General features: G+C 35.6%; 1 protein-coding gene and 1 pseudogene across 2 annotated transcripts in view; both read right to left on the reverse strand.

The window, feature by feature from the left end:
* GPM6A (glycoprotein M6A) overlaps positions 1-26,200 on the reverse strand; it is a 323,189-nt gene that overhangs the window by 184,505 nt on the left and 112,484 nt on the right. The gene's annotated exons all lie outside the window — the stretch shown is intronic.
* Positions 3,545-4,535, reverse strand: LOC131393846 (protein dpy-30 homolog; annotated as a pseudogene).

The raw sequence follows: 26,200 nt of genomic DNA on the forward strand, positions 1-26,200 counted from the left end.
GGCCGGGTGGCATAGCAGTTAAGTGTGTGCTCCGCTTTGGCAGCCCGGGGTTCACAGGTTAGGCTCCTGGACGTGCACCGAAGCACCGCTTGTCAAGCCATGCTGTGGCGGCATCCCACATAAAGTAGAGGAAGATGGGCATAGATGTTAGCCCAGGGCCACTCTTCCTCAGCAAAAAAAGAGGAGGATTGGCATCGGATGTTAGCTCAGGGCTGATCTTCCTCACACACACACAAAAATATCTACTTAGTGATTTAGGAAATGAGCAAATATCTGGGCAGTTTAAATTAATTTTCCCCATTATTTACTACTTCAATAAATATGTATCCTTTTCCATGTGGAAGAACAGAGAGTAAACTAGAAATAAAATAAATATACAATTTCCAAGGCCTATAAGCAGCAAGGAAGTAGCGTATCAGTTACTGTGAGAGAGAAAACAGGATGTTAATGATAACTCAATGAAAAAGTCATAAGGCAACAAACAGTTTCAAGTGCTTGAAGAATGAACAGGAGAGTGAAAGATAATAATGGCAGAAACAACATTAATCGAGCACTTATTTGGCTCAAATTACCATTCTAAGTACTTTACATATATTAAAACGTTTAATTGTCACAATAACTCTGTTATTATTTCTGTTTTACAGATAAGGAAACTGAGAAAGAGATTGTTGAAATAATTTGCCAAGGTCACACAGCTGGTTAGTGGTAGAACCTATACTCAAATCCAACAAATTTCTCTGCAGTAATGAATTCTAGAGGTAAGTGGCTGCTGAATCATGAAGGAACACGTAGGCCAAGGTTAGGAATTTGGATAAACAACATGATTCTCTTCATGTTGCAAAATGTTTTCCTATGTAAACTGTACTTATACAACTAATAATAAAGTAAGAGTGAAATACAACTTATTAGCTTGAAATTGGAATTGAATCTTGCCTTTTTGTTTTCCATTATAATTCTTTTTAAAAAAAAATCCAGGTCCGGCCCCATGGCTTAGTGGTTAAGTCCACACACTCTGCTACCGGCGACCCGGGTTCAGATCCCAGGCGCCCACCGACGCACCGCTTGTCCGGACATGCTGAAGCGGTGTTCCACATACAGCAACTAGAACGATGTGCAACTATGACATACAACTATCTACTGGGGCTTTGGGGAGAAAGAGGGAAAAAAAGGGAGGAGGATTGGCAATAGATGTTAGCTCAGAGCCAGTCTTCCTCAGCAAAAAGAGGAGGATTGGCAATAGATGTTAGCTCAGGGCTGATCTTCCTCACACACACACAAAAAAATCCTAGTTTTTAGAGCCAAGAGCTAAGCATTTATTTATTATGTACACTCCTGGAAAATCTAACATTCCCCCACTCCAAGGTTTTTAAGAAATCCTATTGTGAAAAACATTGAAAGATGGCAAAGTAAAGACTGGTGTTTTTATTTAAAGGATAAGGATGCTTGTCCAAAACCAACTTGAATGATAGAGAATCTATAAAAAGCAAAGCACAGCAGATAAACCTACTTGAAAATCTTATTTCCATGACAACAGAAACAGCATTAAAGGGCCAGCACACCTCTGCAATGCGTCATTGCCAACATATTCAATCATCTAAAATATTTTCAAGAAAAGGAATAATCTTTCATATACAGGCTAAATTATAACTAGTTGAACATATGAAAACATGCTAGCCCTTTTTAAAAACAGAGAGATAAAAAGCTAATGTTTTTAATAGTCATATACAGATTAGCAGGTTTTCTGCTGATTCTGGAAAATGCAGAAATGAAATGTAAGATATAAACTGATATTGCATACAAAATATGAGTTTTATAGTTTCCATATTTATCACTGAATTTATAATTTTAAAAAACATCCAGTTAATCTATATTGTTTTAAGATAACATAGAGAGTGTCTGGTCATGAATATACACGTGGCCAAAATAATTTTTTATTTAAAAAAACCCAATATTATTTTATAATATGAGACATACATAGTCATTCATACTTGGTTCTTCTGTAAATTGGAATTTACTTTTTGGTTTTGTATACATAAAACATTTGAGAAAATTCTAGAAAAATAGCTTTCATCCTCTAAGGTAATAGCAATATTTTGTACAGAATTCCTTTTTGGGATAATATTTCTAAGGCTTCCTAAATTTAAAAGATTCTCCAAAGGCAAATTTAGCATTAAATTATGTAGGATAATTTTGACTATGCTATTTAAAATTACATATATATTACATTACATATTTTAAAGGCATTATGTATTGAGTTTGGTCTTCACAGAAACCCAGTGGAAAGTGGAAAGGGCAGATATTGTTTTCAACATTTTTTCATTGGTGAGGTATTTGATGCTCACAAACATTACATGCTAAGTGGCCATAAAAAGAATAAACACTGTTCTTTATGTTTCTATGTCCAGCTTTTTTCTGCTCCATGATGCTAGCTGCCACACTTAATTTAAAAGATTAAGAATTGTCATCATAGTTCAATTTAATTACACTTTAGTAAGAATGTGAATTAATAGTTTTATGCAAAAAATAAAAAAGAGGGCATTCTTAATCCTCAATCTGTGCTTACTTAATTACAATAACAAGTGATGCAAAATTTGTTTTTGATTTGAAATTTATCAAAATTATTAGCTATGTACCTATTCTTTATACCATCAGCAGTTATATATATATATATATATATATATATATAATATCTCAAACTTCAAGTAGGAACTCTTTCAGTCTCTAACTCTATAAAATAAATATGTCAATCTCTCTACACCCATGAATGCTAAGAAAAATGACCCCTTTCCAGAGCATAAGAGGATGAGTTGGAAAGCCCACTGGATCAGACCATTTCATCTGTAATCCTAATTCTATCACTAGAATGCTGAGTGACCCTCACAAAGTTACTTAAACCTGCTGAGTCTCTGTTTCAACACACAACTTAGGGCTTTAGCAGAAAAGCAAACCACAGACTCTACTCTCAAGAAGTTGGGACCTAGGTCTACTTCATGGATGGATGACCTGTGGAGTCATGTGGGACCCCATACTTAGAAAAGCCCAGTGCTTGGTTTAATGCCTTACTGTAGCTCCTTTGAAATTCTTTTCTTTTTGTAATTGAAACTTTTTATTTTGAGATAATTGTAGATTCGCATACAGTTGTAAGAAATAACACAGAGAGTTCTTGTGTCTCCTTTAACCAGTTTCTCCCAATGGGAACATCTTGTAAACCTATAGTACAAATTCCAGATGGGCATGATGCATTCTGCGAAGAGGGAATAAGATGGAGCTTATTTCTATTTTTGATGTTTTAACAGTTTATTTTGAAGGTCATTTTTAAAACAAAGACAATCTGAGAAAAGACTGCACAGAATACACTCATTAAATAAGTATTGTGATTAAATCAAAATAAGAGAATATGTTCTCTTCTGCAACTCCAGAAATAAGTTCTGTTGTCCTTAAGGTTCTTATACTCCCCAAAAGTGGAAAAGTCATGGCAACTAAAACTGCCTCTTAATCATGTAAAGCTACAGTAGCAACCAAATTTTTCTGTTCTTCCCAATAAGTCAGTTTTGATCTTCAAACTGTGCCCTTTTTTTTTTTCTTAAGAGATGATGCTGGAAATTCAAGGGGATTTGGTGGTCCTTCCTTCACAAGGGCAGCAAGTCCTGGCAATAAGACAGGCACAACTGTCTGAGCAGGTAGGCACAGGTGGCAGACTGGAGATCTACCTTCTATTCTGATGACTTTTCTGCATTAATCTTCCCATTTCTACGATACTCTCAACGTTGTCTGTGAGGCTGTACTCAGAGTGAGGATTTTCTGCAACCTGTGTCTTGTCCTTCCAGCACCTGCTCTGGCTCCACGGCGGATCCTGCAAGTCATAGTCCCTGGACACCAGTCCATGCCCAAGCCATTGGCTCCTAAGAGCTCGGCACCTTGCCACAACATTTTCACGTTGCACCAAGGCTCGCAAATTATGTAGCCAGTCCTTGCTGGGACAATTACTTAGAGGCAATTTCATCTGTGAAATAAGGCAACTGGTACATTCATCACTGACAAAGACTCGCAGCTTGATCAAACTTTAGACAGGCTCCTCTGAGCCCTCTTTTCAACTAGGCTCTGAACTTGCGCCCCGTCCTCGACCTGCTTAGCCCAGTTTTAGGAAGAGTCCTGCTAAGTCAGATTAGAGAGGATCCCTCACCCTGGGTATCTGATCACCCTTGGTAACTGATCCAGGTCTTCATCCCCCGCCTTTGATGTATGAATCCTTGGCCAGTTTAGCAAGAATCCCCCTACCCTTATGACTCCTCTTAGTCATTTTCCAACCACTAACCCTCTCACTCTGCTCCTTGGCCACACATCCCCCACTGTCTTTGCTGTATTCGGAGTTGAGCCCAATCTCTCTCCTCTGTTGCAACAGTCTTGACTCCTTTTGCAGGAGTCTTGGACAAGTGCCAGAATAATTTTTATTTCACGTGACAAATACAAAATTACTATATGAGTCTAAATCTCTCTCCCTGAATAAAACTCTCACCTTCAAACACAGAGGTCATGGGATTCTCAAGGTAGTCTAGAAGACAGAGCAGTCTGTCAAATTCCCCCCCAACAAGGCTGAGCAATCTCAAACCTGCTTTACCCTATGGCAACATTACTTCTATTCAAATGGCAACATTTTCCCTCTTCACTGTATAAAACCAAAAATGTGAAATATCCTTCAATTTCGAAGTCTTATTTTGGTCTTTTTGTCTTGTCTTGATTTGTCCATTTTAGGTTTCAACGACAGAACAATTTTCTTTTCTCTACACAGACAGCAGATGTTCGTTTTCACATAGAAACCGATTTCATGTTTGTTCTTCTCGACATCCTTTAAAATCCAGTATTATTAAAACAGGGGAAGATCTCAGTAACCATCGTCCATGATCATTCAGATCATGAAATGGTGGTTAAAAAAGTCCTGTAGCTTGCACAAGACTTATCTCAAAATATCGAAGTTATCTCAAAAATAACTAAGGATTCATTAAATTCCTCTTAATTTTCTTTTAAATACTTATGTCTGATTTTCTTATCACTGCCAAGAATTTATAAGTGTCTCTTGGGCTCAGGGCATTGAGTTTATTTTTTTATTATTTTAATTTATTTTTTATTGAATTTATTTTTAAAAATTTTCTTTATACATTGCTCTTTCTTAAGAAGATAGGTATAGGTGAAAATTATCTTAAGCTCTTTCACCTTTTCCAGATATAAAGGCTAGAGAAAAGGGTCCTATTATATATTATCTAATATTTGCATTTATCCTTGCTCTACACCAGCTTAACTAAATCCTCTTCTAATACCTGTAATAGTGCTGGTATCTTGAATTATTCCTTTATACTCAATAACAACACCAAAAAAGAAACAGACTTTTTTTTTTGCAACAGAAGTCAATTAAGAACATTTTCTCAGTTAATTCCAGAAAATATGAGTGTACCCTTAAAATGTTCTTTCATCGTGGTGGGTCTATGCCAATGAGATATAGGATTATATTTTCAAGGACTTCTCAGCCAAGTGTTTATAATTACAATAAACAAACACAAGTTCCTATTGTAGAGGAAAGTGTGCTCCACATTATTCATTTCTAATGTAAATATTTTACTTACAGGGATAACATGATTTTCTCAGAGTTTACTTCATTTTACCAAACAACATGGATCCTATATTAAATTATTTTAAATTCTTTAATAATTGATATATTGATTAGTAACTTCTCATCCATGCTAAATGTTCACTTATCACTGTAAACATCTATATGTGCATCGAGTTACCATTCTGCTTATGAACTCATATTCACCACTGAGTGAGTTAAACTACATTTAAATTTCCTCAAAACAAAGAACATGGAACCAAAAATGCAGGTTCCACTTCAGATTACTCTTTCCCTCGCCCTTACCCAGTCTGATGAAACTCCTTTTCTTGAAATTTCTGTAATAATTTAGATCTTCCTATTCCCACAATTTCCACATTTAGCAATCCTTATCTGGATCGTTACAACAACATCCCAATTAGTTTCTATGATTCAAAAGCTCCCCTTCCTAATATTGTCAGGACAATCCTCATAACAGGGATTTTATCACATTAATCCCATTCTAAAACACTTTGTCTCCATTATTTAAATGATTGAATTCATGAATCTGGCTCCAAGCTACCTGTGTAATGTATAATGCACTGTACCCTTTCTTATACTTTATACGAGGGACAAATCAAATAATTTGCTGTTCTCAAAACACACCCCAAAAGTGCTCAAGCTCTTCTCTTGGCCTGGACTGCCCCTCATTCCACTTTAGTTTTCCAAATATTAGCCAACCTCAAGTTCACAGCACCTGTCCTATATGAAATATTTATTGAGGTACTGCAAGGGACTGAACATTTGTGTTTGTGCCTGCCTCAAATTCATGTTGAAACCCGAGCCTCAGTGTGACGGTGTCTTGGAAGTGGGGGCTTTGGAGGTGATTAGGTCATGAGGGTGGAGCCCTCATTAATGAGATTAGCACCCTTATAAAAGAGACTCCATACAGCTTTCTCACTCTTTTTCTGCCACGTGAGGACACAGCGAGAAGACGGCCATCAATGAACCAGGAAGCAGGCCCTCACCAGACACTAAATCTGCCCAGACCATGATCTTGGACTTCCCCAACAGTAAGAGATAAACGTTTGGTGTTTAAGCCACCTAGTCTGTGGTAATTTGTTACTGCAGCCTAAATGGACTAAGACAAGTACCCTTTCCAAATCTTAATATTCCATGGGGGGCTAGCCCGTTGTATAGCAGTTAGATTTGCGGGCTCCGCTTCAGCAGCCCAGGGTTCGCAGGTTTGGATCCCGGGTGTGAACCTGCGTACAGCTTATCAAGCCATGCTGCGACGGCATGCAAAGCATAAAGTAGAGAAAGATGGGCCAATCTTCCTCACACACACACACACACACACACACACGCAGAAAATATTCCATAACACTGTGTCTCTGCTCTCAATTTTGCTTTTAAGTCACTTATTCCAGTTTACCGTATATTTAAACAAAAGAAAGAAACTATTATTTCAATGATTCCCAAATTTTTGTGCATCATAGGCCCTTTTAATAACCTGATAAAAGCTTTCGACCTTCTATCCCATCCCCCTAAAAATGATTATATGAAAACCAACAAAGTTTTGTGTACATTTTTGGTGTTTCAGGAAGCTCAATATGAAACCATGCTTTAAAGTCCTACAAAATTCAATTTAAAAAACCTAGAATATTGGAAAGAAAATTTAAACATTGATTTTTCTCTGAAGAAACTTACAGGGAGGAGCACCCAGAGGCAGGGAGGCTGATTTATCTATGTAACCCCTAGGCACTATGCCCTTGGCGTATGTCATAAGGCCTTGAACCTGAGAGGAACTCTGGTTTAATTAAATACCAAGTATATCATTATGTTTTTATTTCTTTTATTTCGAAAAGTATTACATAGCAAATAATTGGTTAATATATTTACAACTTTTAATGTTCAGAAAACACGATTTTTTCTTAGTGATTAGAGAAATGGATGTATTGAAGCATAAGGTTGCCTACTGCATTTGACTGATTCTGCCATATTGCATGACAATCCAAAAGTCTGTATAACAGGATATTATGCAAAGTATCAAGAAATAGAGGTATAGAATATTAAATTCAAATAATCTCATATACGTAGCAATTATATTAAGTACTTAAATACAAACATCCAAAGCTTCTATGTGCTTATTCAATCTTATACCTGTAAGACGTGTGCTTCAATGGGACTTACTCTAAATATGAAGGAATGAAGGTGAGTTCAATGCATTTGTCTTACATAACTTCATTTTGAGCTCAAAAACAAACAATATTTTTGGAACATTTTTGTTGCCAATAAGTAAGAACCAGCAATCAATGAATTTCCCTCTTTAGCTTAAAGCATACTGGAACATATAGAAAAAGACATAATGCAGATAGTTACTAAACCAAAGTAGTAACTCAGTGTAGAAGCAGGAGGCAGTATGGCCTCATAGAGAAAAAGAAACAGAATACTCCATCCAATACATGTTCTAATAAGTGAACTTAAGACTATTCCACATACTACAGATTTTCATTTGAAACTACCCACGGTATGCTCTCCTTTCCTTCAATCTAGAAACAACATTTCTATACGTACATCTGCCCATTATGGCAAACTCCTATCCTTAAGAAACTCACAGTATTTTCTAACCAAGAACAGTATTCTTCAAATAAAATATTAAATTGTTTAATTCTCTCTCAAGATCATATCTTCATTTCTCTTCTGCCCTCTCCACCACTCCCTGATACCTACTTCTTTTCCCATTGAAAGTTGGCAAGATAGCTCATAGAGCTCTTTTTGAATAGTTGTCAAGACACCAAGGCTGTAAGCTAGCGACTCGAGGCAGCCGCATGCGGAAAACAGCGTTTTCTGGAACATTTGCAGTAATGTATCATCATTTTTAAGGACAGCCTGTTTTGTAGTTGTCTAGCCTTCCAAGTTTCAAAGATAGCAGCCCCTAATGAAAAGCCTTTTCATACATGAATACATTTCCATTTGTATCTCGGAAAGCCAATGAATTGAAACTATTTGGTGTCTTTTGGGACTCACTGGATGAATGTGTTCTTAATTGGATGGCCTTAACTCTTCCTTCGCATTTTATGTTTAAGTTCTAAAACTATCCAACTGTCTTACAGACTTTAAAATAAAATATTTTAGATACTATTCTTGAGGTTAAGAGGCAAACTAAGTTATGATTAAGACCTCCAGTACTCGACCCGAGAACATATTATAACTTAGAGTCTAGCATTAGGCATAACAGGTACCAAATTCTAGCTTTACCTTGCACTAACTGTGATATTTTTAGAAAGTCATCATCCTGTCTTACCTTCAATTCCCTTTCATATAAAATGAGAATATTAATAATTTGCCTACCAAAGAGGAGTGTTCTGAAAATTTCAGAGGATGATGTCTACAACGCTCTTGGCATATGTTTCTAGTACACAGCAATAAATATTGTTATTTATTAACTAATAAACATAAAACCTAATAAATACTGTTATTGTTGTTATTATTATTAAGCTAAGGAGCTATTACAATAATTTTGGAGCTTTATTGATCTGTGTGTAAATAAAAAAAATCTGAGTAAGAAACTAATAAGACAATAAATATATAAAATTCAGATTCATAGTAGAAAAGTGATAAGCCATTCAATTTTAATTTTGGATTTTTTATTGTTCAACCGATTCACTTACAAGGAAATCATATTGAATGGTATGAAATATTGTTCCTTGATAATTGTTTCTATGTATAAAATTTATTAATTTCAAAATTGGTGATTAACTTTATGAATCTTTATAGTTCATAGTGTAAAAGATTTTCCTATTCAGAGGTACGGATAATCTTCCTATCCAGAAGTAAGTACTAGCTCATCTGCTAAGGGAGTGTGGTAAATGCTGCACCAAATATTCATATGCTCCCCAATTCTCTCAGTCCCTTTGCAGTTGGATGGGACCCTGTGACTAATTCTGGTTGATCAATTATGAGCAGAGAACCTGTGTGTCACTTCTAAGCAAAAGCTTGGATAAGAGATATGAGCAATACAAATCTGTGTCTACTTTTTTGGTTTATGAAATATGATAGAAGTTGAGTCTCCATTGGCCCAGCACTCTAAGTAACTATGTGGCACAAAGTTCCCTTATGATCCACATCAGACCTGTGGCATCCACAAAAAATAATCCATTGATATCAAGCCACTAAGATTTGTGAGTTAATTTGTTATTGCAGCATCATCTACCCTGCTCTGGTTAATATAGAAATGGTTTCACTGACAAAGAGATGAAAATAATAGTTACAGGGCATTAAGAATTATCCCTTGATAACTGTCTTTATCTATGATATTTCCCAATTTCATAACTTTTCTTTCATTTGATAAATAGATATTGGAACTTATGTTCCAATATGCACTTTTTCTGCTCAAAGTAAGTCATTGTCTTGTAAGAAAGAGAAGACATAGACATTTATAATAAAACATAGAATCATAGTGTTACATAAGCACAGATAACGTGTTAAATGAATTTTGAGAATAGAAATATGAGCCCTACTAGAAGATTTCTGGGAAGAGATGTGAGATGGTCTAACTCTGGAAGAAGGGGATGCTTTTAGACATGTGTGGATGAGCAGAACATGGGAACAGAGTCATGAGTAGGAGTCCAGAATGAGAGAACAGCATGAGCAACTTCATAAACAAAGAAGAGTGGTTGAGACTGGAAGGAGGGAAGGATGAAAATAAATCAATAAAAAGTTACCATCCACCTTCATGTACTTCTACAAGAAATAAGAGATAAATCTGAGAACGTTATTTAAGTAACGATCTGAAGAGAGAGATGGAAACTATTCAGTCTGAAAGAAGAAAACCCGGAAGGATTTTAATCAGGAGAGGAGCATAATTATACACTGTGCTTTAGGAATCTCGTACTATAAAAGGGACGAATAGAGACATGACAATTAGTAAGAAGTTTATCACAACGCCCTGCATGGCCCATAACAAGAAACTAAATTAGAATGCCAAGGGGCTAACGAGGGGAATTCAGGAGAGATGATGAACATTTTTAGGGATGCAGATTCAAAAAGTTGAGGAAAACAAAAATATGGATATGAGGACAGCAGGAAGGGAGGAGATTCAGATGTGAATGATGAAGGACTGTCATTAGAATAAACAAAACTAAGAAATGCAAGAACAGGGGCTGGCCCGGTGGCATAGTGGTTAAGTTCACACGCTCCGCTTCGGTGGCCCTGGGTTCACGCGTTCGGATCCTGGGCGTGGACCTACGCACTGCTTATCAAGCCATGCTATGGCAGGTGTCCCACACATACAGTAGAATAAGATGGGCACCGATGTTAGCTCAGAGCCAATCTTCCTCAGCAAAAAGAGGAGGATTGGCGATGGATATTAGGTCAGGACTAATCTTCCTCACAAAAGAAAAGAAATGCAAGAACAGAAACAGGTTTGGGATGAGGCAAATTGATTTGGGACATGCTAGCTTTGATACACTAACAGCACTCAGGAGGAAGATGAAGGTGGGTCTGGAAGTCAGGGAAGAGGCACAATCTAAGAGATGCATCCTTAACAGCAACAATAATCTGAGTTATTCCACCTCAAATGATTTGGGACACCCTAATGTCTATTTCTATAATACATTAGGAAAAAAAATATATATATATACACACAGACATACATATATATAAAACTAATATCCCTGCCAGTTAGGCGCTCTTTCTTTCCCTGTCATAATTTCAACAATTTTTCTTACTAGAAACAGTCCTCCTAAAATGCACAAAGTATATTACCACAGCCCATTTTCTCCTTTTTTCTGCCCCTTTGCTCTCTGGAGGCTGCAGTCTCCAACTGAATCTACAAAGGCTCTTGATGTGCAAGGACAGGACTTAATATCCAGGTTCCTTTGAAGAGGGAGGGCACCTGGTCCTCTACCTGGGGTAAAACAGGGCTCATGGATACAGCGGCTTTGGAGTAAGGAGGGGGACACGTGACCCTCCTTTCAGGCTGACATCGCTTGCTCTATCTACAGGTGGCAAAAGATGCAAAGGAATTGTGATCTGCAAGTCCAGTTTGCCCACTGCAGAAATTTCATTCACACCCAAGGTTTTGTTTGGTTTTCAGTTTAATAACGAATTTAAATAATTTTCTATTCTGTATTGAGCTATAATTTACTCTATTATCTTAGTTTTCAGTAAAATCTGTTTTATGTGACAGACGTGTCAGCAGTGCCTTAACCAATGAAAAAAGAGGGCAGTGGCCACACACAGGGTAGAGCTATGTGGGAAAAATGCAGCCTCAGGAAGTGACTGGGAATTAAAAGATCAGTTAGAGCAGGAATTTAGAAGAAGAGATATATACAAGAAAGCAAGGGGCCAGCCCTGGCGGCCTAGTGGTTAAATTCGGGCACTCTGCTTTGGCGGTCTGGGTTTGGTTCCTGGGCGTGGATTTATACCACTCATTGCCGGGCATGCTGTGGCAGCGACCCACATACAAAATAGAGGAAGATGGGCACAGACATTAGCTCAAGGCGAATCTTCCTCAAGCAAAAAGAAGAAGATTAGCAACGGATATTAGCTCAAGGCGAATCTTCCTCAGGAAAAAAAAATAAAAGGAAGAAAGCTGTCAGGAGAGGGTGTTGAACTCCCTCTAATACTGGGAATGGGAGCTCCAGTCATCTTTTTAGACGTTAAACAAAAGGATGAGACCAAAAGGTAAAATCTATATTCCTAGCATTTGGTATTATTCCTGGGACATAATAGATATTCAGTTTGGAACGAATATATAAATAAGTGGAAATGCATGAGAACCTGATGGAGAAAATATCAAGAGAAAAGATAATGGAAATAAAGCAACTTTTAAAATAAACCTATATTACTAAAGGGTAGTAATAAGAAAGGGTTGATAAGAAGTGAGGGATAGTTAGAGAGACAGGTGGACCACCACCCACAGAAGTCCTGTGGTGCACAGAGCAAACGCAACCAGATCAAATAAAGAGTGGTTTTTAAAAATTTAACAGCTCTTTCAGGGCCCAGACTCATCTTCATTCTTGCTCTAATTTGCGCTTTATTAGAGATGACAAAGAAATAGTGAAACATCCCCTTATTGCGTCGTTATAGCTTCATTCCAAACTCTTTCAGTCTCAAAGTGCTTAGAGTTCATATGAATCATAAGTGTTTCTATGCCCAAATTTCAAAATGCACTGAGACTTTTTTTTTTTAACTTAAAGAGTGGAGTGTGGAAAATCATTTCAGAGTGCTAATTGTACAACATTTAAGTTTCTCTCCTATTTATTTAATATTCTGCTGCCTTTAAAATATAAAAAGGAAAGTCTCTTTTTGCTCCCAGAAAAATATGAAGAAAAAAATCTTGACACTGTAATTAAAATGTGGAAATAGTAATCAAATAAAATATTTCACATTCTTACAGCAAGGAGGAAATTAAAAAAGACGTACCCCTTGTATTAAACAATTTATAATAGATTACATAAGATGTAGCAAAGTGTCTGAACAATACTCAATAAACATTGTTTTCCTTTCCTTAACATTGTACCTAAATGGGCCAGACAGTCACTGCTGGCATCACATTTCTTCTCAGGTCTAACATTCTCTTCTTTAGGGTACATGATTCCTACAAAAGTTTGGTTATGGAAATCTCTGAAGATAATTGACTGCTACAATTAACATGCCTTATTTTTCCCCATTATTTATAATTTAAGGGAAAATTTTCAAACCACTTTAGTTCAAAGAGATTAAAGCACTTTAAGAATAATTTACCACTTCTATCCTTAATAATTAATACATATTTACAGTGATTACTTCCACTCAACTCCCAAATATTATTGAAATGAGGCTTTTTTGGCACAATATCAAAAAGGATTATTTAATAAAAAAAAAAAAACTGGTGCTAAGTTTACAAGAAAGTATTAACAAAAGAAGCTTTTCTTTTTCTCTTTTTACCTGATCTTACCTAAAAACTTAAATTGAAGCTTAACACAATATTAAGGAAGTATTAAATAATAGTGCAGTGTAAACCAGTTAATAATTGGGAAATCAAACAAGTTCTTTTTTTGGTGTTTTTCTTAGCTTTGCAAAGCCACAGAAACAATGAGATCAAGAAGTAAGAAAATCAGGAAATCTTTATTGCTCTTTACAAAGAATCAATAAGATTACCAGCAGAGTCATTCTCTGCTTTTATGTAAGGGGTTATGTTCTAAGGAATTTAGGAAAAAAGAGAAAAGACAATACCCAACAAATAGGAGTTGTGGCAACTTGAGAACTCACATGACTCACTGAGATTTTATTTCTCAGCAGTACTTTTGTAAGAAGATATTAATATCACTCAGTTACCAAAAATAAAAACTTTAAGACTTCTTAGCAAGTTCAAACAATCTTTGTAAGCCTAAACATTCTTAATTATTGCACTATCAAAGAGTGAAATAGAGTCTATAAAATATATTTTATAACTGGTCCACATCAATTTAAACTGTAGCTACCCACTTTATCTTGAAATTAAATGCAAGCTGCCAATTGATTTAAACATGCCAATAAGTTAGAAAACAAAGGGAATCCCATAAAAGGAGAAATAAGATAAAACACAGGGAAAGCATATTTCTGACCTGGCAGCTTAACTGAAAATGTTGCTGACCAAAGTTCTGAGGACCTAATTTTTATTACAAAAGAAGCACATATTTTGGAAATATGTTTGTGTCAGCACAAGTTAGCAGAAGATAAGTATCTCTAGGATAAAGACACTGAGATAATCAGTTTCTTAGAAAAAAATAAAAAGCAAATCAAAAAAGGAAACAGAACAAGGAAAGTAAGAAAGACATGAAGACCGAGTGAAGGTGTGTCATCCAGAAATTACAGGAAGCCTCTTGAACTTAAAGATGGGGCCAGAGCTTAAGTTTCATAAAGAATGTTTTCATCTGATACCAGTGAGAGTTCTCACAGGTAAAAATCCTAGGACTTAAGAGAAAGGAAAGTTCTAATGAATGACTAGTGGGTGGACTATTGCTTCAGGCCAAGATTGAGTAATTGGGATTGGATTTACTCTCACACCTGAAACAACCAAAGATTGAACAAAATCTATGAAACAATGGCTTTCAAGACAAACGCCATCATGCAACAAAAGATGGAGATCCCTGAGAGATGGGCTACAAAAGACAGATCCCTGAGAGATGGGCTACAAATGAGGTGGATATGCTCATGATCTCGACTATGGTTACAGTTTCATGGATGTATAAATATGTCAAAACTTATCAAATTGTACATACTAAATATGTGCAGCTTTTCAACTCAATTATATTTCAATAAATCACAAAGAAAAAAACTTTTAAAAATCGAAAGAAAGTTAAGTTAAATCTTCAAAAATTTTAGAGACAGGACCCTCTAAGTTTGGGAATCATGATGTCCCTGTACACATAAAGGAGAGAGAACAAAAGATGGAAGCAGTTTAATCTTCTAAAGTAATGCTAAACTAATTAAGGAACATGAAACCTAATGTGTATTATTCACTTTTAGTTAAGTATATAATTTGTTCCATGAAATTCTCTTCCACTAGAGAAAATATCTCCACACCCTTCGTGAACCCCAGGTGTGCTGTACAGCAGAAGAACAGAAAGGTGCACATCCTACAGAAAGAAGATCCCAGTGAACCCAGAGAAATAGTATTTAGACGAGATTTTCTCTCCACTTCCCTCTCACTTGACTCACACGTTCTTGTGAGATTCGGGATACAAAGACAAGAATCCAGATGGAGTGTTCTCAGATTTTCTTGGAGAATACCACAAAACATCAAATTGCTAGGAGCTTGATGCTCATAAACAAAACCAGCCGTGCTGTGACTCCATGAATTCAAAACAACTATGAGTAATATCTTAAGAGCTTTACTATAAAAAGTAAACAACATAAAGATAGCTGGAAAATCCCAAATATTTGGAAATGAAGCAATATACTTCTAAATAACACATGGGTCAAAATGTTTCAATAGAAATTTTAAAACATTTTGACACAAATGAAAATGAAAATATAACTTATGGAAATTTGTAGGATGTAGTGAAAGCAGTATTTAGAGGGAAATTTCTAACATTAAATTCATACATTAATAAAGAAGAAAGATCTGAAATAAATAACCTAACCATCTGTCTTAGGACACAAAAGTAAAAAGACCAAATTAAGCCTAAAGCAAGAAGAAAGAAGATAATAGCAATTAGAGCAGAAATTAATCAGATTAATTAAGTGTAAGCAACTTTCAATTAATTATATGAAACTGTGTATGTTTAAGCAACTTCTTCAAGCATTAGAAAAAGAAAGGACTAGCTTTTGTTGGGTGAAATCTATAACTTTGGTCTTATTATTCTAATGGGACCATAGGCAAACTAGGCTTCACATTCTTCCAAATGGCTTCGTAAGGCAGCCATCCCCAGGATGGTTATAAAACACCAGTGAGAAGGCTATATCCCATTAAATTATTCCACTGCATAATCCAAGAGAGTTCTGACATATTGTCCAAATTTTCACTGTCCTAATTTCCATGCTTTTAGTCCTATTTCAATATATTCTACTAAATAATTTACCTTGTTCTATGCAGTTTATATGCTTTAAATATTTATAGGCTATTAAATAGGCATTAGAATGTTTTCTGCTATATGTGCTCTGCCTTAATTATCCACATTTTTCAGATTTTAAAAACTGAATCGTGTATTTCCTCTTTATAATTAATTTAAATACAGCCTACTCCAGATATCTATTATCCAAGAAATTGTATGACATTTAAAGCTTTCCCCAAAACTGCAAATACGCATTTTTCCACTTATTAAGATATATGTTTGAAGCTCAATGACACAAAACAGAATCCCAGGGCTCGCTTACTCTCATGCTAATCTACTAGCTCATATCAAATCTATGGCAAGGTTGTGACTTAAGGTAATTCAATTTGGGAGATGAGGTAGAAATGGTAATGTATATTCCAATGTTCTGACGCCTATGATCATGACATCTTCAAAGCACCACTTTTAAAATTAAAAAAAAAAATCATTCCTAAAGAATCATGATCATCACACACATTTTTCATGTGTTGATAGTCTATGACATTTCCAAATTTGATTTGCTACTTCTCATTCTTACAATAATCTGGACAAAATTTGTAATCATATATAGGAATATATATTTTTTCTGTGGCTGGTATTTGCACTATTTTAAGTGTCTTTTGAAGAACAAACATTTTAATTTTGATTGAATTTAATTTATCATATTTTGTTTTATTGGGAAAACGTTCAAGATATTCCTTTATTATCGTCTTAACGTCTGTAGTGATACACCCTTTGTCATTCCTGATATTGACAATTTGTGTCTTCTCTCTTTTTTCACTAAATAGGTTGGCTAGGAGTTTACCAGTTTTATTTGTCCACTCAATCAGCTTTCGGTTTCATTGATTTTTGTCCATTAATTTCTTGTTTTCTATATCATTAATTTCTTCTCATCATTATTATTTCCTTCCTTCACTTATTTTGGGGTTACTTTGCTCTTCTTTCCCTAATTTCTTAACGTGAAAGTTAGATCATTGATTTGGGATATTTATTCTTCTTCCTTCATTCTTCTTAATATATGCAGTTAATGCTATGAAGTTTCCTCTAAGCAGAGCTTTAGCTGCATCTCACAAGATTTGATGTTATGTTTTTCTTTTCTTTCAATTCCAAATGTTTTCCAATTTTTCTTGTGATTTTTTTCCCTTAACTTATTAGTTATTCAGAAGTGTGTTGAACAGTTTCCAAATTTTTGTGGATTTTCCAGTTATCTTTCTGTTATTGATAGCTAATTTAATTTTGTTGCTGTCAGAGACATGCTATGTATAATATCAATCAGTTCAAATTAATTGAGACTTATTTTATGGCCTGGAGTATAGTCTACTTGGTACATCTTATTATCATTGAGTGACAATCTTTGTAAATGTTAAATCTTTACTTGATGAATGAATGACATCACCTTTCTTGGAAGTCACTCATTTCCCCTTCTGTGCTCATTAGTTGTATGATCTCAGAAGACTGTCAATTCAGTCTGGCCCCCGTAACTTATACTATTAATGACTTGAGTTAGTCTACATCAATTGCTAGGATCTTTCTAGTTTCTCATGTTATGATTACATTTGTACATAACATCCCAAATGCTAATTCCAGGCCTTATAACTTATGTAATCACCAGCAATTTACTTCAAAAAACTACCACGCCTGAGAGAAGCACAAATGACTAAATTTCACATATTTTCAAAGTTACTCTCAATTTGTCAAAAACCTCAAAACTTGGGGCCAGCCCGGTGGCGCAAGCGGTTAAGTGCGTGCACTCTGCTGCGGTGGCCCGGGGTTCGCCGATTCAGATCCCGGCGCACACCGACGCACCGCTTGTTAAACCACGCTGTGGCGGCATCACATATAAAGTACAGGAAGATGGGCATGGATGTTAGCCCAGGTCCAATCTTCCTCAGCCAAAAGAGGAGGATTGGCAGATGTTAGCTCAGGGCTGGTCTTCCTCACCAAAACAAATAAATAAATAAAAATAAAACCTCAAAACTTAAACCCATGAATGCCAATGATTTATAATGCTTTCATCTTTTTTCTATGTATTTTTGCACAGTTGTAATCATTGTTATAAAAATTAAATGAAATAAAATATATCTTGCCTTTTTTCTAATATGATATTGGCCTACTAGCTAACTGCTAATGACTTCAAAAGTCTCTTCTTTATATAAATATGTGACTCTGTGTAAAAAACAAACAGAAAAGAAAAACGTGGCACATAAACCTAGAGAGACTCTTTTAGTCACTTACAAATATATGATATGTATTTATTTTTTAAAAAACACAGCAATGTAGCACTTACTATGTGCGAAGCATTGCTCTAAACATTTTACAAATTCTAGTTCACTTAATCCTCCTAACTAAATCCATGATGTAAGTGCAATTATTTTCCCCATTTTAGCAGAAATTTAGGAATTTAGAACATTAGAATTTTAGGAAATTCAGCAGAGAGACATTAAGAAGTTTACCTAAAGTCACATGCGAATAATTTGCAGCATTAGGATTTGAACCCCAGCTATCAGGTTCCAGGGTCTGTGCTCTAAATTATTGATCTACATGAGAAGTATGTCACTACTTATTTTCTTTTACTCACAAATTGATTAACAAACTAAATTACAATACTAGTGTAATTAGTATCATTAGTTCTACTGTTCCAAAGAATATACAACACTTTTACGTATGTTATCTTTGTCTTCAAATATTTATTAGTGTTTCCTTGAACCAGAGTATAGCACCCAAACTTCACTTTAAATACAAGATCTACTTGTTCCTGAAACAAGTCTTGACATTATCTCAGTTTTTTTTCAGTGAACTAATTCACTTCCTCAAATATCAAACAGCAATGCATCATAGAAGAGTTCCTGTGAGAGAAAAAAGGTTAACCTAATCTTTTTTTTTTTTTTTTGTGAGGAAGATCAGCCCTGAGCTAACATCCGTACTAATCCTCCTCTTTTTGCTGAGGAAGACCGGCCCTGAGCTAACATCTATTGCCAATCCTCCTCCTTATTTTCCCCTTTTTTTCCCCAAAGCCCCAGTAGATAGTTGTATGTCATGCTTGCACAACCTTCTAGTTGCTGTATGTGGGATGCGGCCTCAGCATGGCCGGAGAAGCAGTGCGTTGGTGCGCGCCCGGGATCCGAACCCAGGCCGCCAGTAGCGGAGCGCGCACACTTAACCGCTAAGCCACCGGGCCGGCCCTACCCTAATCTTTTTAATTCAGGTTCTCAGGCTACCTTGTTGACATTGAACATTCAACTATCAGGTGGTCTTTTGTCTCTTTACTCACTCTTTCAATAAAGTTTTATTAGACACCTACTCTGTGACAAGCACCATGCTAAATATTGAGGAGAGAAAGGAAAAAAAAAGTACATAGATTTTTATTTATGCAACTTAAACTTTCTTAAGTTTTTACTTTACATTCTAAATCTCACAATTCTTATGGACTGCTAACACAGGGTTCTATCTAGAACCCTGAAAACTTCCTCTTCTAATATATTGAAGTCCTGTTTTCACTACATGGTTTCTTTGCTCTTCTAATTTCTCCTTGCTCCCATATTTTTTTTTCCTGATGAAAAAGTGCTCTTTCAGCAGACTTTCTCTCCTGTCTCCTGTCTATAGTGATTAAGAGCTCTAGCTCCCATGGGTAAACAACTAAAACATCCAGTTTCTAGCAGCCTGGATCGTGGACAAGTACCTTTGTCTTTCAAAGCCTGTTTCTTCATCTATAAAAAGAAGACTAAAGGAAACTTATTCTAAAGAATTGTAAGGATTAAATAAATGCACTCAAGAAACAAAATGTTCGTGACACATAAGAAATGTTCAATAAATATGAGTTGCTACTATTATTTATCTTAATGATGTTAATATCATGTTTTTAGAGCTTATTTACAACCATTCATCTTCTTTTTTCCAAACTTCCTGCTTTATTTACTTGTACATTAACAAGTCTTCTGGTGTTTCCCTAGTGTCTCCTTGTGATTTATTTTAATCACTTTACCTTCGCCTTGGACAAACAGTTTTAACCAAAATATTGGAATTTTTATATTCAAAAGAAGAAAATCTTACCAACAAAAATAGTTGCTTTTTCCCCATCTCTGAATATTTCTCAAAGCTCCTTTTTAACTCTTGCCATTATTTTTGTCTCTCTCCTCCTCATTACTTCCTTTGGCAAGCAATGACACCATTCCCTACACCCATCCACACCATCATTTCTGGCTTATTCTGACCTCTTCCATCCCAGGACTACCTGTCCTTATATTTCTCCTGTATAGGAACATTGCATGTTCAGGGCCTTTGTGTAAACTTTATAGCATTATGATGTCTTTTTACCCTTAACCAATACAATCCCTAGTGACCATTTTGTATATAAATATCTGTGATCTACTCACAATTTTTGCTACAGAAACAGATCAAAAGTTTTATTCTTTTTCTTCCTCCAGATATTTCCAAAGAGATCATAGACTGTTTCATTACTAAAGCTCAACTAATTTGTCCCTGACATATGCATTCAGAGAAAACGTCTGATGCAGTCTACTGAGAATTTTCAATTATGGTTTATAAAATATAATCTCTTTATGCTTTTTTTCTTTTTTCCTGGATTCCTTGCAAGGTAACATCCTTTAATCTTTCTGTTGTTCTCTTACTTTCAGAGATATCACATATTCATTCATTTATCTCTACTGCCTTCTCCTTTTTCTCCTGGTCAATTAGACAAGCTAATATGTTAAATCAATATTAAAAGTAACTTTAAAAAAAATCTCTCCTCTCATTGTCACAGTTTACAGAAGTGCATATTCATCAGGTGTGGGTCTAGTGCCCTTCAGTTCTGTACACCATTGCAGTGTCTCTGATCACTATGCCACACAGTGGGGTCCCCCTGTTTACTCTATCCCCACCTCCTCCCTCACTACTCTACTTCAGGCTTAAGCTCTTCTCCTCTATTTCCAGGTATATCTTAAAATTGCTTCAAGAGCTTCTTTGATTTCTTTCTTTCTTTCTGAGGCATCAACCATCTTTGTTTTTGCCCAGGAAGCATTAAAATATTCTTATAAAGTAGGTATGGTGAATTGCCATGCAAATTAAAGTATATAAAACTGAGGAGAAGAGAGAGACTGAAATATTTCTAAAATTCATGTAATAGAATTCTCTGTACTTGGCTTTCATTGAGAATTCGAGGAAGCATTATAAATTTCATCTATTAAAGTCAATATAGCATAAATATTCTTGTCTTTAAAGTTGCTCTATTACTTGGAGTACGTAGAGTAAAAGTTCTTCAATTCTATTTTAGAAATACAAGGGTTAATAACTAAAAAATGCCAAAATTGGTGTGACAAAAGGTGCAAAATAGTTAATGCATTTGAAGCAATAAATTAACATGTAGACAGATGGTATAACCTTCCTGTGAAAATAAGATTCTAAAATGTACACTTCTGTGAAACCAAAATGTGATCATCAGAGTTCTCTTTAACAAGTCCTATTAGGATTGATTAAATTATATCCCTCTGGGTTTAGAAATAATGCTAATTAACCCTCATAGAGGGCTAAAAAGAAATGCATTATTTACTGGACAAATACATACCTGCTGATTTTATTTAAGGTATTTATTTAAGAAGAAGGAGAAAATATTTCGGTGTATTTTTAAAATTTTTGTTCTTCTGAGTCTGTGTCTGTGTGTGTGTACATTCTAGCTATTTTGATTGAATATATATATTATGTTAATTTTCAGATGAGTAATGAAGGGAAGTGTGTATGCCTGCCTCAGCTTAATGAGTTAACATCAGCAGGCTTTTTTCTAAAAAATTATCATTTACTTAGTACTCATAATTAAATGTCACATTAAGATCTTTCTTTATTAAACTAATTACTTTGTCATTTATAACTTTATGTCTACTGAAAATTTACCTACAAGTCTGCAAAGAAAATTGCTTAGTAAAGAAAAAAAAAAAATCACTGTTAATATTTCATATGAAATATTGTTACAATTAAGAACATAATCACATTTTCTGCTAAACTAGGTAGCTGTTTACATTTTAAAATATACATAACAATACTTTATTTGCTATTCAGTTATATTATTATAATTTTCACAATAATGTGAAAATATATTCTAATAAAATTAATGGGAAAATATATTCTAATAAAAACATGACCAAATTATGAAGCAATTAATTGTAATAAATCAAAGATCTGAAGGATCAATTCTGTTTTTTCTCATTGATGACTAATAATAGTCAATGAATTAACTTCATTTTTCCAAAAGAAGGCATTAAATTTTTGTTAAAAATTTCATGTTGTCTCATTATTTCCTATATAGTTGTAATACAAATCCTTAATTTTTAAGAGAATAAAATGTGACTGTCTCTTTTAGTACCTTTTCTATGACAGACTCTCAATATGAAAACAATTTATAGTTCAAAAAACTCAGTAAACAATTGTGCTTATATTCATTACTGTGCCCCAAGCTGTTCAATTATCTAACATTTGCTTCTATTGTACTCCATTTTCCTACCGACTTTTATTTTCATTGTTATTAATTTTCTTCATCAATTTAACCATTATTTATTGAGCACGTGTCATATAGTGAAAAAGTAATGAAACAGTCCCATAAACTCCAGAAAACTACAATCTATAGAAAACTAGAGCAAAATACACAAATAGCTAATCTAAAAGGTAAAAAAATGACATCTTTCATAAAGGAGGCATATTGAAGTACAAGGAAAAGTGGAGCTCCAAACTCCTGAAAGAAATGGGAATCTGGGCCACATATCTCCACGTTGCTCAGGTCAGTAAAGATGGTGGAATAAAGAATAGAAGTGATGACAAGCCTAAGGATGTATCACTGATGAACACCCACATACAATTTGTTAGAGAAACAAAATATTCCAGAAGAAAGTCAGAAAATAAGAGGTTAAAGACATTTTAAAAATAGAATGTAATGCTGTGAAGCCAAACAAAGATTTTTCAAGAAAAGATAATCAGTCAACAAGAGTTCAGAGAGCTCAGTGAGGGTAAGGAGGGATAAAAGTCCTTTGGCACGGGGACAGTTCTCTGGTGACTTGAGAAACAGTTTGAGAACTTGACATGGAGGGGAGAGAAAAGAGTAGCTACTGAAGGAGCAAAGCTAATGGGTATGACCTACACTTTCCTCGTTTTCACTGAGAAACTGGAGAGACTTTATGGTACTTTAAGGCAAGAGAATGTCAATGGCAAGGTTTGTTGATTTTTTTTTAATAATTTGGAAATGAGAAGGTGAATATCTTAAAAGTCAAGAAGAAAATGACAGTGATAATGAGATTAAATATGAGAAAGAAGGTATGTGATAACAGAAATTTCCAGAAAATGTAGATGAGATTGAAAATAAGGGATCCTTGTTTTGAAATAAATGGGAAATGGGAGAAGAGGAAAATTTACACAGCTCACTGCAATTGACATTAATCTTTTCAATTAATCCAGTATCACGGCCATCTGCAAAGAAGGAGAAGGAGAGTATGCAGGATTATGGAACAAGTGTTGTTTTCCACACTGAATCCTTTCCTACTTCTTTATAGCACTTCCATTTCCTTCTGTGGAATTCCCTATTCCCCAGTGTTTGTGGGTGTGCTTCAACACGAAATCCAGGTGCCTGCCTCCAATTACAAAAGCTGAAGGGGCCAGATCTTGCTTTTCATGACCACGTACAGCCAAGAGGCAGACCTGTGTCCTGAGCTTAGCTGGAAGATTTACTCCTGGGACTTTGGACTTGAAGCAAGACCAGAGAAAGGTGGGAGTACATACTCGCCAGCAGCTGTGCACTGACCTACTCCTGCCAAATAACCATTCCCATCGCTCCTCCTTTCTGGCTCCCCGAGTTGCCTTGGCCTTGGCCTCTTCAAGGCTGTTTCTTGAGCATTCTTGCAATTCCACGAGCTTTTGATACAAAGCCAGTAACTTTTGTTTGCATTAAGTTATCCATATGTCCATAAGTAGTTTTATTTCTTACAACAACACCCCCCTGTTAGAACAAATGTAACTGGCACAGGAGTTGGAGACTGAAGGAGGAGAGAAAGCATTTGTAACTGAGATCACGGATAATTAACAGAGAGTCAACTAAAGTTGAAAGGCAATCACCAATACCACTGATAACCTAGTTAAAATTAATGGACATAAACTTACAGTTTTATAATGGCCAAGCCTAATGTCCTACATGATAACTATTGTCCATGTTACATTTTTTACAACAAATCATGTGGTACATTCCCAAATTTAGACAATCAAGATGCTGGTTACTCGTAAAGGCACTGTACATGGCTCCCTAAAACATCATTGCATTTGCCAAATAAAAATGCAGAGATATCCGAATACAGCAAAATGATTTATAACACATCGAATTTTTCCAAGCTCAGCAACCTATAGAAAAGTAGTGGATGATCATTCATGATCATTCCAAGGTCCCTAAATTCTTTTAAGAATGAACGCCTTGGAAATAGAAATATTACCTTGGTTCTCAAGGGCGGACTATATAGAGGATTACTTATCTTTAAGAGCTATAACCAGCCCCCCCGGTAGACTAGCCTTGAATGTCTGGTCATGATAAAGCAAGCAGTAAGAAACCTACAACAAGTGCAAGAAAATGAACACAAGGTCTAACAAGTGCTGGTTTTATTTCTAACCACTGGCTTGACTAGATAAGTCAGATATCTTTTTTGTCTTTTACTTTTTCATCTGTGAATTGAGATTTTTGTCAAAAATTTTCACCTAGCTCAAGCCTTCCAGAATCGGTGCTGTGATTTCTCCATGTAGTTTAATTCCATATGGTACGTAGATCTAAAAATAGCATTAATGTGGGAAGAAACCTAAGAAGAGTGTGGTGACAGTCCCACGAGTTTCAGATGAGCAGTTTCATGAAGTAGCTCCTATTAGATTCCCAGAATATTGACTTTCTTACCAGAATAAGCTATAGAAGTAATAACATGACTCATGCAATGGCCAAAGTCATGATTATAATTCATTAAATAGATTAGATTTGAAGTAACAAGGAAGTTTTAAAAACTAAAATTACACTTTGCATTTTACTAACATATACTGTACTTTATGTCCTCAATTTCTGGAAAGAAAATATGCCACTCTATTTTCAGTTTTTACTTCTGTTTGTAGAGGAGATGCATTTCTCTCTGAAAGCTGTCTTTTGAGTACCATGGTAACCACATCCCTGCAGTTAAGTCTGTCCTGTCGGATGCGCAATTTAAGACATTTGCAAATGCCACCTAAGATCACACACTAAGCAGACAGGAAAGGGTATGCTTTAAGATGAAAATGGGAACAGTGCTTAGTGTTGGTCAAAACGAAATGCCAAGAATGGGGAAGAGGAACGGGATTCAACCAATACAACAACTTTTGCCACTGCTCTGAACAATCCAGGAGTTCTTTTTTTTCTATGCATCCTCACCATTAAGTCAGTCTGGTATTTGCTCCTCACCTGGTTCTCTGCGCTGGGGTGAATCCCATGGTTAGAGAAACACAGGCCGGAAATGATAAGATTCCAGCTAAGGGGTAAGAAGGGTAACAGAGACGGTGACACTGTCCCGATGGGATTGTGCACGAGCAGAGAGTGCCTCAAGGTCCAATTCTGGAGGCTCTAGCAGCATTATTAGAAGGAATACACCTGATGATTCCCTGCCATCAGGGAAATAAAAGTCAGCGGATGTCAAACGGCAAAGTCAGCGGATGTCAAATGGCAAATCCAGCAGGAAGTGACATTTGCCCTGAGGTGAACGCAGCCAGCAGATTCATCTGCGAGCACACGTGAGGCCCACGCCACCATGATCACCTCCGGAGAAGTTTTGTTCCTGCTTCAGATAGAAGGAAAGGAGGGACAGCAAATCAAAGTCATTTTAATGTGGCAAACAAAGTAAGTGACTATCTATAGCAGGACAGCAATCTAGCTAGAGTGTTCTATACTCTAATAACAAAAAAGGACAATTGAACACCTTTATACAAAAACATCAAAATAGTGGGGTAAATGGCTTTTTTTCCTCTACTAAATATTATGTATAAGAAATTGATTTTCCTTTGCATTATACCCTCAGTGTCC

The sequence above is a fragment of the Diceros bicornis genome, chromosome 29 (assembly GCF_020826845.1).
Source record: "Diceros bicornis minor isolate mBicDic1 chromosome 29, mDicBic1.mat.cur, whole genome shotgun sequence".
Classification (NCBI taxonomy): Eukaryota; Metazoa; Chordata; class Mammalia; order Perissodactyla; family Rhinocerotidae; genus Diceros; species Diceros bicornis.